Raw genomic sequence first — 13,796 nt, forward strand, 5'->3', positions numbered from 1 at the left:
CCGATGTTCTCTCGTGCTAAGCTAGGTCCGCTTCACGAATCATGCAGGCCTTTTCCTTGCAGCGGCATGCCACTGCAACAGCTGTCACCATTTTGCTATGTTTAGTTTACCTGTTGTTTCAGGGCACTCTTCTGCGTGCACAACTCTCAGCAGAGGAATAAGATTGCTAGATGGCTCCCCCTCGGCACCGGCACACTGTTATATCTGCTCACAATATGGAACACATGACCCACAACTTTAAAAACTCTGACATTTCCCGGGTTCAGTTTGATGGTTTCTGAAGTGGTTGCAGGTATTAATTTGTCATAAACATGGGGTCGCAATTTTCCTCTTACATCACGCTCACAGTAGGAAACTGAAATGCTGTTATAAAAAAGATAATGGCATGCTGCTGAGTTCCAATGGTTATAATGTCACTGTTTTCTGATGGACCAGCAGCTGAGAGGACAAGAGCGAGCCACATTCAGAAGCACACAAGACATGTGTGAAGTTAAAACCAAGTTATTTTATGATAGAGTTACACGATGCATTCTTTCTCACCATGCCGGAAAAGCCAGACACAAGCGTCTGTTCCCGATACTTCAGAGGGATGGATGTCTCTGCTTTCTCTCTCCTTGTTTTTATTTATTTTTTCTGTTTTTGATCTCTTGCATGTCCACGGAATAAAGGACTAAGATGCCAGAAAAAGCACAAGGTTTTCATTTAGGCGAATATGGTCAGCTGAAGCCAAAACATTTAGAGCTCCCCCGGTGACTGGCTGCAGTATAGGTCACAAAGCCTGCCTCCTCCATGTTAACAGATTGGACATTGAACTTAAAAATGTGAATACACATCTGATTTTTCTTAAGATGGATGGATGGATGGATGGATAAATGGATGGATGGATGGATAAATGGATGGATGGATGGATGGATGGATGGATGGATGGATGGATGGATGGGCCGATGGATGGACCGATGGACCGATGGATGGACCGATGGATGGATGGATGGATGGATGGATGGATAGAAAGAGAGATAGATAGATAGATAGATAGATAGATAGATAGATAGATAGATAGATAGATATTTTATCATACTGATTTCAGATTTGAGGCTGACATAATTGACAGCTCAAAAGGACTGAACTTTGTCTAAAATTTAAAACCATGAAGTATGAAAATAAACAAGTTCAGTACAATCTGTGTGAGCTGAACTTTGAGCTACCTCATTACAGTGTGAACTTACACAGCACTGCATTTAAACAGATGCTCTCAGCAGTAATAAAACATGAAATAGAGTCAGTACAAGCAGAGGTTTGATTCACTTTTACACTTTACTTTCTTTTACTTTCAGTTCGGTTTCCAGAAGAAGTTAAAGATTCATGGGCTTCAGACCTCAAGGATGATTTAAACCTTCATACGAGGGAAGAACCGGGAAACAACACTCAAACTGTGCTTTCACATGACAGCAGAAGAGTCTGTGGTTGCAGTTTTTATCTTCTTATTTATGTTTAACCTGGACTTCACAGTATGAGAACCATCAGCACGCTGAATTATTTATGTAACTACTTGCCTAAATTTTGAGTTTTCCCCCATAAACACAAGTGGAGGCTGCGTCAGAATGCTAATGTAACATAAGTTCAGCAAGGACATGAAGTTCTGCCTTCACTTTTTATTTTATCACCATAATGAAGCTGCAGAATTCACTGTCATAGGAGCCGGCTTGAGAAGCTAAGGGTCACCATAAACAACAAAGGCTCCGACTTTATGAGACCCAGGAGATGAATAGGAGCTGCAGAAAAAGCATTCTTGTTAGAGAACATATGTTTCGCTTGCATCCCCTGTGTAAAGGTCACACTGAGACAGAGTAATGGTGCGAGCGTATTCATCGCTACGCGTCTTCATCCAGGCAACCATCCATTAGCTGCAGATGAGCAGGGGGGACCCCCACATCATTTATGATGGTGAAATTATGTACTCAGTTGCTGCAGGGGGAAAAGAGAGCAGAGTTATGAGTTACAGTGTTACGACTTTCCAGGGTCTAATGAAGACATCACTTTGCTGCTGAACTGCATAACTGTTGCTGTTTGGTGCCATATTTAAGGATATTATTGAACATTTGGACACCGCTGGAGAGCCAAGGCAACTATACAACATGTTTTATAGTCATATTGTCGCCATTAGCGCTGCCTTTTATTCCTTTTCTCTTTGAATCTATAAATTGTGCATCCTAAATGGATGTTAATTATTTAATGACTTTTTTATTAGTGTCCAATGAGCTGTAAGAGCGCTGACAGCTTTCTAACACTGCTCAAGATTTACGGTTTAACTTCACACTTTCGCATTAAGTCATGTAAGCTCTCTAATTAGAGGGGAGGATGTAAAGTCAGGAAACCAAACTGAAGTGCTTTGAAATCTGCGGTTTTTGGAATGAGGAGAAACTGTGATTCATAAGAAGGGTGGGCCTGAGTCTTTTAAAACTCTCTTTATAGGCCAGAAAATAACTTTTTGCAACTCAACACACTCTTATAACCTCTTATTAAGGGTTTATTCCGGCGAGGTTTGAATCTCGTCACTAATGTTCACATGTTTGGCTCTTGATCCCAAAAATATTTTGGAGTCATCAATAAATCACAAATCAAGTTCTAATAGTCATCAATAATATCAGGGAAATATTCCCAATCAAAGTGAGATCGAGATACATTTTATTATTCCTGCCACAGACGGGTTCAGATTGATCCTCTAAGGACATATTTCACTAAGAATGGATTGCAACAGGACCAAGAATTGCCACTTTGAGGACCAAGCTAACATTTTCTCTGCCTGTCAGCATATTTAAGAAGTTAATGCTCTGTGACTCCATACTTCAGCTCAGTGACAGCTGTTCAAAGCCTCTGCTGTAGTGATAACCATTATCTTTAAAACAGCACCATAACTCTGAGTCACTTTGTTCTGGACAATCACCGTGGCTATTTTAGCTTCTTCATTGACGTTCAGTTGCTGTGAAAATTATTGAATCCATACAAACCACTTCTTAACTTTTTAAATTATGAGTGATGCTAAAGAAGCAGTTTCGCTATCAGCTTGGCCGTTGGTTACTTCCGCTTTCCGAAACTGGAAATCAAGCGACCCCTGACCCAGCATACTGCAGAACAGATCCAACAGAACAGTCATACTGCAAACTACCTTCAGACACACTATATAGTATGCTGTAAGTACTGCATACTACATTTCTAGGTAGTATATAGCAGGCGAAAACAACCCATGTCTTTCAAACCTGGTTCTCAAACTTTTGAACTGTTTGCTCACGCAGTCTCTCCCAGAGTGATGAATCTCTTCCCATCTTTCCCCCTGAGAGACTCAGCCTCTCTGGAGCATCCTTTTTAGACCCAGTCATGTTACTAACCTTTTGATCATGAACCTCATTAGTTGGAGATGTTCCTCAATGTGGGTTTTTTACGATTACAGAACTTTTTCAGTGTTTTGTTGTCACTGTCCCAATTTTTTTGTCCCAAACATGTTGCTGGCATCAAATATAAAAGGAGCATTAAATATGATATGTTGTCTTTGCACTATTTTCAATGGAATCGGCTTGAAATGATTTCCCAACCATCTGGTTCTGATAGAAAGAAACACATTTATATTATGGTTTCAAACTTTCACTGTTTTATTGATTCATTTATAACATCTTATTGTACCGTCTAATAAGCACATCTTTTATATATTTTGTGTTTACTCTCTAAACAGACATCAAATCCTGTTTTCTGCTCTGCTGCCGCAGATTAATTAATGTTCCATGCTGTAATTCAACACGATGAGAGCGACAGACTGCGAAGCGTCAGGAAATTGCAGGGTTTGACCAAACAGTGACTCATGTGAGATCAGTGAGTCCCAAAAGTCTTTCTTGGCAGCGGTACAGCAGCACTGCGTCACCACTTAAGGTCAAAGGTTCAATCTGTTTGGATCCTTAAAGTGTGTCACACAGGATTCAACGACGCACCATCTGAGGAGGCCGAGGGACACGCCGAGTTCATACAGCTTATGAACTCTAAAATTCAGTGAAGGAGATAAACAGCTTAATATGTCAACATGCTTCAAAGAGAACGAGGAAACATCTTCCAGTAAGGTTTCCTGGAAATCTGCACTTAACTGAAGAGATGTGAAGCTGTTAACTGATAAAATACATGTACATTTATTTACTTTCATTTGTGTCCAAGTCCCTTAAGAAGCACAACACTCTGTATGTCTCACTGGAGGGTATTTTATTTCCCTTCAGAAACCAAAAAACTGTCACAAAAAATAACAATTTTTTTTAATTTTAGAGATTTTTTTTTCAGAGGAAAATCTGCTTTAACAACATGACAGTTGATCTTAATCTGTAGGACCTGGACTCCTCTAGACCTCTGAAGGTGTGCTGTGGAATCTGGCAACAAGACGTTAGCAGTTGTGGCGTGACTTGGTTGTCCAGCTCATCCCACAGATGCTGGATTTGACTGAGATCTTGGAATCTGGAGACCAAGCCAACACCTTGAACTCATTGTGTTCCTCCAGATCACCTTCTTCCATCGCTCTGTGGTCCAGTTGTGATGCTCACATGTCCATTGTAGGAGCTTTTATTTTAGTGGTGGATGGAGGTCAGCATGGACACCCTGTAGCTACAGTCCCATACACAACTGTGATCACTGTGTTTTCAGACAACTATCAGATCCAGCATTCCCTTTTTCAGCAGTCTGAGCTCCAGTACTTGGATCACTGTTTACTCCTCATACATATCAATGAGCCTTGGCTGTCCATGACCCTGTCACGATCCACCATTTTTCCTTCCTTGGACCTCTTTTGATAAACTGACTCTCTTCACAGCTGCATTTTCCGTGGTCAAACCATTACAGTTTGGTCCTTGTCAAAGTCTCTCACATCCCCACAGTCCCCCATTTTTCTGCTTCAACATCTCAACTTGAAGAACAACATGTTCACCTGCTGTCTCATATATCCCACCCACTGACATGTGACACTATAAAGAGATTATCAATGGTATTCACATCATCTGTCTTTGGTCGAGCTAATGTTAATATCAATGTTACTGTTTTGGCTGATTGATGTACGCCTCACGGATCACAAGTAAACCGGCTGTTTTGGTGAAGCCAGAGGTTAGGGATAAGTGACCATCAGCCGATAAATGCCATCAATGTTAGGTCCATTACATCCCTTATCTGGAGGGTCTCAGTTTCACTATGAACCGTAAGTTCCACAGACGCTTCACTCTGGCTTTCTTCAGCAGTATGAACCTGAGAAGAGAAATCGATTTTCTTGTAATAAGCAGGTCTTAAGTTTGCTGAAATGACAACATTATGATACAGATTAGTCAAAAGTCAAGCTTTGTCAGGTCTGTCCTCAAGAGGGGAAGAAAACAACTTTGCAAATGTTGGTGTAATGTGGGGAGTAGTGATTCAAAACTTTAGTAAAAAGTTTTATAGAAAGGGAAGTAAAAGGTTGTTTTAAAATCAAGTTGTGAGCCGTTTAACCAAAAGACAACAAATGATAGAAGCCAAGTGGGTTTAGTACCAAAATAAAAGTAAACAGCAGCAGTACAATAAAAACTAATTAAAAAAACATCCTTAAAACCAGTCCCTAAATCTCTAAAACTGTTGAAGGACTGTTTAGAAGTGTCCGGTGAAAACAATCTACAGCTGGCCGTCTTAGGTACTTCATGTCTGGTCCTGAGGATAAAACACAACACAGCGAAAGTGGCGGTGCAGATATATAAAATATAATTTCCTTTCTTCGGTTACTAGCTATTACTAAATACTCCAGGTATTTAGAGTACCATTCTTGTTCTGTTTGTTTTCTGGGTGGACTGTTCTTTTTTTTTTTAATCTTCACCAGTGTTGTTCTGGCTCCGTATCTCCTTTCTCGCTCTGTGCCGTCGCTTCCTCTATCCCATCTTTTCCTTCGTGTCATGACTCTCCTGACCCTCGTTGTGCCATCTTCTCTCCCCTCCTTTCACCTCCCCTAGACCTCTGAAGGTGTGCTGTGGTATCTGGTAACAATACGTTAGCAGTTGTGGGATGACTTGGTCATCCAGCTCATCCCACATTATGTTGGATTCGACTGAGATCTTGGAAATCTGGAGACCAAGTCAACACCTTGAACTCATCGCGTTCCTCCAGACCATCTTCTTCCACTGTTCTGTGGTCCAGTTCTGATGCTCTGTGCCTGGAGTCCCACCTCTTTGCCACACCAATCGTACCCTTGATTGGCCCTTGCAAATGTCAATCAAACTAGAAATAATTCTTCACAGGTGCAGGACATCAGTCTAATTATATCAGATGGAAGTAAAAGCAAACTCATTTTTCGATTAAGACACATTTCAACTTAAAATCATGCAATAAAACCAAGAATACAATAACACTTCAAAACAATCGAGAACTAAAACAAGGATATAAAAACACGCTGAAAAAATGCATGATAAAACCAAATCCACTTAATATTAGTCTTTACTTCTGCCGTGCGACAGAGGTGTGATCAATCATTTCTGTTGTATTCCAAGTACAAATTCTAGATTTGTATGTGGAGTTTGTGAAGTAGGACTCAGTTTAATCAAGTTCTGCAAGACAGCCAGTAACACACAGTAATATTGTATATGCTAACAGTGTTTTGTATTTCAGTGAGATCTGCTTTTCAAACTCCAGGAGGTAAATGATGCAAACACAGACTCCTTTATTAGACATAATGAAATTATTTACATAAAGCGGTATGCATGAGTCACTTGTGCTATATGTATTTAGAGCCACCTACCTGTATTTGCCAGGGGCAGGATAATGTGTGTTGCTGTGGATACCATGCAATGCTAGGGTAAAAAAAATAACAGCTACCTGTAGTCAGAGCAGGTGTGGGCGCTGCGTGACATTTCTTCTAGTTGGTTGCAGGACAGTGATATGTTCTGATGTTGTGCAGCTACATGTGTGAATCTTTATATCCCCTCACATTGGTGATTCTAACATTCAGACGTTTCAGTGTATGATTACATGATACCACACTCAAGTGGAAAGAACTAAATTAAAAGTTGATTTCTGCTAAACCTGAACTTTTTATACATTTTGGGGTCTAACTGATTGCTGGGGACAAATCATTTTGGAGTTTTATCTTCCGTCTGCATATTTTGAAGCTCCTGTTGGGAGTTTTATCTGGTTATTAAATGTACTGAAATTTATACTGATGCTCCCACATGACTTACAACAGCAAACCAGATCCAAAGTGAGAGTATTCTTTATTTCTACAATAATTATTTTTTATAAAACTGTCACCTCTGTGTGGGGCAGGTGTTAGACTTGGTGATCCACAGCATGCTGCAGAGACATTTTGTTAATGCCAAAGTTTCAGTGAGTTGCACATGTGCTGCTCAAAACAACAACAGAAAACAATGCTTACACATGCACAGGACAAAATTACCTTGAGATAAATTTTTACACTTAACAGGGGAACCCAAAATCAACACAGTCTTTGTCCAGTCTTAAAGTTCCCATTGGTTTGATTCCCCAGTACCCTTTGCTGGATATCATACCCCACTATCTACTCCCTAACAATTCACAAGTCCCTTGAGTTGTCCTGTCCAAAAATAACTCTGAAAATTAAATAACATCTATTTGTCTGAATCACTACCTAAGCTGCTCTTTCTCTCTCACTCTCGCTCTCTCTCTTTCTGTCACTTTGGTTAAAAGTTTGACTGTAGTTCTGTCTTTTTAATAAGCTTTGGTCATATCCAATACCACAAAATGTAAAAATCACTGTGAAGCACATGGTATAAAAAAAGTATTAAAATGTCAAATTTTGAAACCTTAGTCCTCATTGTCCGCCAACATTAGGACTAGTGATGATCTGAAGCAACTCATTTCCATGATGTTTAAATGGAAACTTAAATTCTAAAGTAAAAAACAGTCAAAATTGATTTGTTTAACATGGCTAAACCCAGGATCACAAAGACTGCAGGTAAACAGTGTCACAAACAATTGGCTTGCAGAGTGTGGCTACAGCTAGCACAAACTGGTTCCTCATCGCTCTGGTGGAGTGGTTATGTCAGTTTAACCAGACACAGCCTACATACAACTTTATCTTCATTTACTAGATCAACATACTGACCAACCAAGATCATATCTGTAAGCTGTGCTTGTTTACATCCAGGTTGTAGAGCATTATAGCATTATGGGGGAAGACATTAACCAGAGGTACAGCCCCAGCTAGTGGAAGGAGGCTATGTTACAGCTAAGACTCAACGTAATGCTGGCCTTTCGGGACTACAGTAATGGAAATATCAGTATTTCATTTAACCAAGTAGTTCTTTTGCTGACACATCCCTTTTCTAAAGCAACACAAGAGAAGCTGTGGCAAAAAGCTGCTTTGGTCTCTGCTTCATTTGACTTTGTGACCAAAGTCCCTTTACAGAGTGTCATATTTTAGTATTTCAGAGTTGTCCTCTAGTGTATTGTCTGCATGAGTGATAGAGTCAACTGAACCATTGACCTGGAGTTCATTCTTTGGGCTTGGACGAGTATCTGTGATGAGATAACTCAACTCAAGGCCTTCTTACTAGTTTTTATTAACTTCAGCTCATCTCATGTTAATCATTCAGTCCTGTCTTGTCACTTTAGTTGTTCTTTTGGGATGTCTTTACTATGACTCATGGTACTTTCACATGCTGCGGAGAGTTTGTGAAATTGGAGATATGTGGGAGTTGGCTGCTGCACAGCTCTGCAGTGATGAGACTGTTGTATGAAAATCAGACCCAGGCGACACAGAATAAACAAACATGGACACATTGGAGAGGAAAACAAGGATGTAACAGCTGCTGGCAGTGAAAATGTTGTTGTGTAGCAACTCACTAATGTCACAGCAGTGGCACTGATAAATATCACAGGTTGATCTGAGGGATGACCATGACTGAATGAAAAAGAGAAATACCGGCCAGAGATAGCAGACATGGTGAGTAAATGCTATTAGCAAACACTTCTTTCCAGGTGTCATCTAGTCCAGCCCCTCTTCCCTCCAACGTCAGCACTTGGTCTTGATGATTGGTTGGGTACAAGGGACAACCTCCGGTCTCAACACTGTTGGCTAGGGGGCTCAAAGCCCTCTTCTTTCCCTCACACTAAGTTTGGTTGAGTTCAGCATTACCAATATGGCACCCGCCAACGATTGGCTTCAAAACAGCACTCAGGAACAGATGGGTGACGTCACGGATGCTACGTCCATTATTTATGCAGTCTATGGTCTGCTATGTCTTAAGTCAAGTCACGGCACAAATGTATGGCTCTGGGATTGCCTAATCTGACACAGTGACCATTGTAATACAAAGAAAAGAGTGACCTTAGCATAAAACCTTGAGCTAAGTCAGACTGGAATGTTTACAACATTACTGTGGATGAAGTAACCCTCTGATGACAGTTTCTGCATTTATAAAAATGCTCCATGAAACTCACGTTATTTTAAAAATGATTCTCCTTCTTCAACTTTGATGTTTTTATTCATCCTGTACCTCTTCAGGGTTTCCCCCTGGTCTCATGACTAAAACGTCATCCCTCCCAACCACTCGCTCGGGGTGATTTTTCCTGAGTATTTCCTCCTTGGCAAGATGTCATCTGTTTGCGTTCACACATGCAGCCCGGCCTGTAAAAATTTCTGGACAATTTTAAGAGTTTTGTGCATGTGTGGCACAGCTTCAATCTAAAGACTTGTGTCAGTCCCTGCTGCCTGGTTAAGGTGCAGAGAGAGAGAGAGAGAGAGTGTGTGTGTGTGTGTGTTTGTGTGTCAGAGGGTGATCATAGCCAGCAGGGAGGCAGCTGGGGCCCTTCTGAGACATGAGCCTGTGACCCTGAAATCATGCGCTCCGAGGCTCCCAAACAACCGAGCGGCTGAAACCAGACACCTCCCACCCCTCCAGCACCGCTCCATGGTCTCAGGCAGCTAGGTCTGCGAGGGGACGACCGGGGGAAGAAATAAACGTCATTTATATGCCAGGTTCCCTCAATCCTTTACCACCACCTCCTCCACCTCCACCTCCACCACCTCCGTCCTCCCCTCACAGAGAAGCGCTGCTACTTCACGCCTGACATTGATCTGTACTTCAAAAACCACAACAGAGCCTCACGTTCCATCCCTCAGCTGACACAAACGATTTGTCGAGATGAGATCTGACAACGCTGGCAACCAGCGGAGTCCCCCACCAACCCAACCTCCGCCCCTCTCCTCCAACTTTCCCACCCTACATCTGAAAAGACAGGCAGGCTTTTAGTTTTTTTGTGCTATGCAAAGCAGGTTCTTCTCTCTGCTTTTTATCCTGCTGCTGGAACACATGACCAGACACATGTGCCACACACGCAGGAAGCTGGGAATGCCTATTCCCATCAGAAATAAATAAATGAAAGCATGATGTCGTACTTGTGATTGAGGTGAGGGTCAATGCAATTCACTGACTTGACACTGCATTTCATTCAATATTTATGGAACCTTTTTATTCCTGAAATGACTTCTGAGGTGCAGCTGCTCCAGGAGCTCAAATTGAGTATTTTACTTTGAAAGAGAGTGATAACATGGATGCATTTTTTATTGCTACGTGTATTTGATTAATCTAAAATAGCCCGTTTCAATTCATGCATGTAAAAAGACCAGCATTACACACAACCGTTACTTCACTTCATATCACAACATGTGGTATTAAAAGCTTGTAATCCCATGTCACACACACCAGATAGTGTATCCTGCAGATAACTAGCATCACACTTCAAAGACACTTCACACAACCTCACAGAGGGAAAGTCTCTGAGTCAACAGATAGGATGTCACATGTTGTTGGTGTGAGTGAGGAGTCTGGTCTGTCTGTTTGATGCATTCCTCAGACTCATCACCAAACACAGATGAGTCTGAATGTGAAGCTGCTGTTAATGTTTCCAAAGCATTTTTAGTGTTTCACATGTAAAGCCATACTTATTCATTTCTCATCACTCCACTTTGCCCATGCACCAAATCTAGCTAACTGTAACTGGCTCTAACCCTAACACTGATGTCGGTGTTCGTGCATGCTCTATTTGGACAATTTACAGAGCTTTACTTTGTTGTTGGAAAGCCCTCTTTTTTTGTCCCTCCACCTGCAGCTTCCTGATCAGTTGTTCGGGCTTCAAAAGAGTGAAAAACACAACCAAACTAAAAATGAGTTATTCCGACAGAGACGATAACATGCTGTTTACTGCGGACACAAGAGGACTCCTTTATGAACCTGAGTTTACACAAGAAGAACAAGACCCAACGGGCCGAAGTAGGGAGGGGAAATACTTGTGTGCCAACTGTAGAGCAGGAGAGACCCAGAGCATGTGTGTAAACTGTGAGTCCTGGAACCAAGAGAGCTCCTGCTGTCATGATTGGGACTTGGTAACAACAGTACTTCAGGACCTTTCTGAATCATAGGATAACAGCGGCTCACATACGGCTGCAGTCTGCTTCACCCCCCATCTAGAGTTCCTCACTTTACATTTTCAATTGCTTTGTATTTTTTTATAGATTTATTTTATTTAACTTGTGAATTAAATGTATCTATTCTATTATTTATTTTTTATTCTTTACTTTTTCATTAAATTTTAATCATTTTCTATTTTATCTGATGTGATGTCGTCTTCTTAAAAATTTTTTATTTTTAATGCTTTTTTCATTATTATTATTATTATTTTTGTTGTTATCATCATATTATTGCTATTCTTATTATTATTTTTCTTTATCTTTTAACCTCTATAACAATGATTTATTGGTCTACTATTTCATCACTTTATTCTGTTTGATTTGTGATTATTCTCTTTAACCATTTGTGTTGTATTTTTTTTTTTGCATTTTTAGAATTTTCTTCACTTCTCTCTGTCTGTTAAGGTTTATTCTGTCATCCTCTTGTATTCTGCCAAGCTTTGTTTGACAAAGCACTTTGTTTTTAAAGGTGCTGTATAAATAAAATTATCATAATCATTATTATTATCACTGAATTCTGCTGTTTTACCCGCTTTCTTCAATTTCCAGAAGTTAAAGCAGAGAGCCAGAAAAGCCGAATGAAGGAGCATCTTCAGAGTAAGTTTTCAGCTCTCTTTTTTAATTGCATACGGACACAACCCATGGTCCACATCACATGTTTACGTTATCAACATACACTATGTGTTAGCCGCTCAAGGGGAAGACTGAGCCGAAATAACAGACTCTACACACTGTGTCTGACCCATCATGTTCAGACTGGTGCTTTAAATTTTCTCAGACTGAGATGAAAAATATAAAAATACATTAAATATCAGTGACATCATAGATCTGAACAGCTGATGGAGTGCACTGCAGATGGAGGAGCATGTCTGTATCGTATTAAAAGTGGCTTTCTGACAGCAAAGTTATGAAAAGCTCTATATATGTAGCGTATATTTACCCACATTAGTGTTTGGGTTGGACTTTCTCAAAAACTAGCTAAATGACGTGGTAGAGCTGACCCCACCTGCAGAGGCTGAAATGTCTCTTAATTCCTGCAAAGACACAAAAGTAAGCCATCCTTTTGAAACTCCTCAGTTTGTCTTTCTACTTTTCACAACACAAGACCAGCAGTTTGAACAGATCAACAGACACTTTTCAAAGAGCTTTATTTCTCAGATGATGAAAACGTTGGATTAGTGTTGAGTGAAAGAGACAAGACAGAATGTTTGTTTAGGTATGACATTACTTTACTTCATACAGCTGTTAGTGAAGACTTCAGTGTGTTTTCCGTCTTCTCCTGTCTAAATCATCACTAATAATCCCTCTGACATCCCCAGCAGTTGGAATAAAACTGCACCACCTCTCCTCAAAGAGCCCTACTCAAGACTTTTTTTTCTAGGACAGGCTTGCCTCTCCCATTGTGACCCTGAAGATCATGGGACCCTGTCTGCTGCTTAACCTCCAAACTTGAACCTTTCCGGGCGGGGGAGTGTGATTTACTGAGTGCCAGATCCCAGCAGTTCCCAGCGCCGTGATTTACAGAGTGCGAGGAGATCTCAGATCAGACTCAGAGCTGTTGAAGTGTACGTCAGGGCTTTTTCTGCTTCCTATCTGCAAACCGCAGACGTTTCCAAGCAGTCAGTACTCTCCCCGGCTGATGACGGATTCTTTACGCCTCTCCTGTGTTATTCATGTGCGTGATCTTAATTCGCTCGTAGCCCTCTTTATATATGTAAACTGCTCCTGAGTGGAGCAGCTCAAGTGGCTCTCAGATTTGTCCCTGCACCCAACAATATCCCTTGAAACACAGCGAGGGCAAGGGAACAATATTTCAGCCATGCATAATTCATGTTGTGCTTGACTTTTAACGAGGTGCTAAAAATCCTGACATGAGGCCCACTCAACACTCGATCCCGCAACATAAATTCTTAATACTTTTTTATGAACTGCGTCAGTCCGAGGTGTTTATCTATAATAAAATCTTGAATTGTAACTTAGCGACGGATCACTGTTGCCCTGGAGCTCATATAGCGCGAATAAAAGTCTAGTCCTGGGGCTTTTTTTTTTCCCTCAACATCAAGATCCACATCGGCTCGATTCAGCAGCTCGCCTGTTAGCGATTAGCTCGCACTGTGTGAGAAATACCAACCAAGGGCACACACTTTATTCTGTTTTATTCAACACTATTTATCTGAGTGCATGGTGAAGTTGTGCCTCAATGCATTTTAATGCTCCCTCTCACTTGTGAAGCAGTGAGCCGTCTGTAAAATGTGTTATTTAGCCGGCTGCTTTCCTGTAAGCAGGAGGAGTGTGTGGATGTGTGGGTGTATTA

This window comes from Notolabrus celidotus, chromosome 13, assembly GCF_009762535.1.
Source record: "Notolabrus celidotus isolate fNotCel1 chromosome 13, fNotCel1.pri, whole genome shotgun sequence".
Lineage (NCBI taxonomy): Eukaryota > Metazoa > Chordata > Actinopteri > Labriformes > Labridae > Notolabrus > Notolabrus celidotus.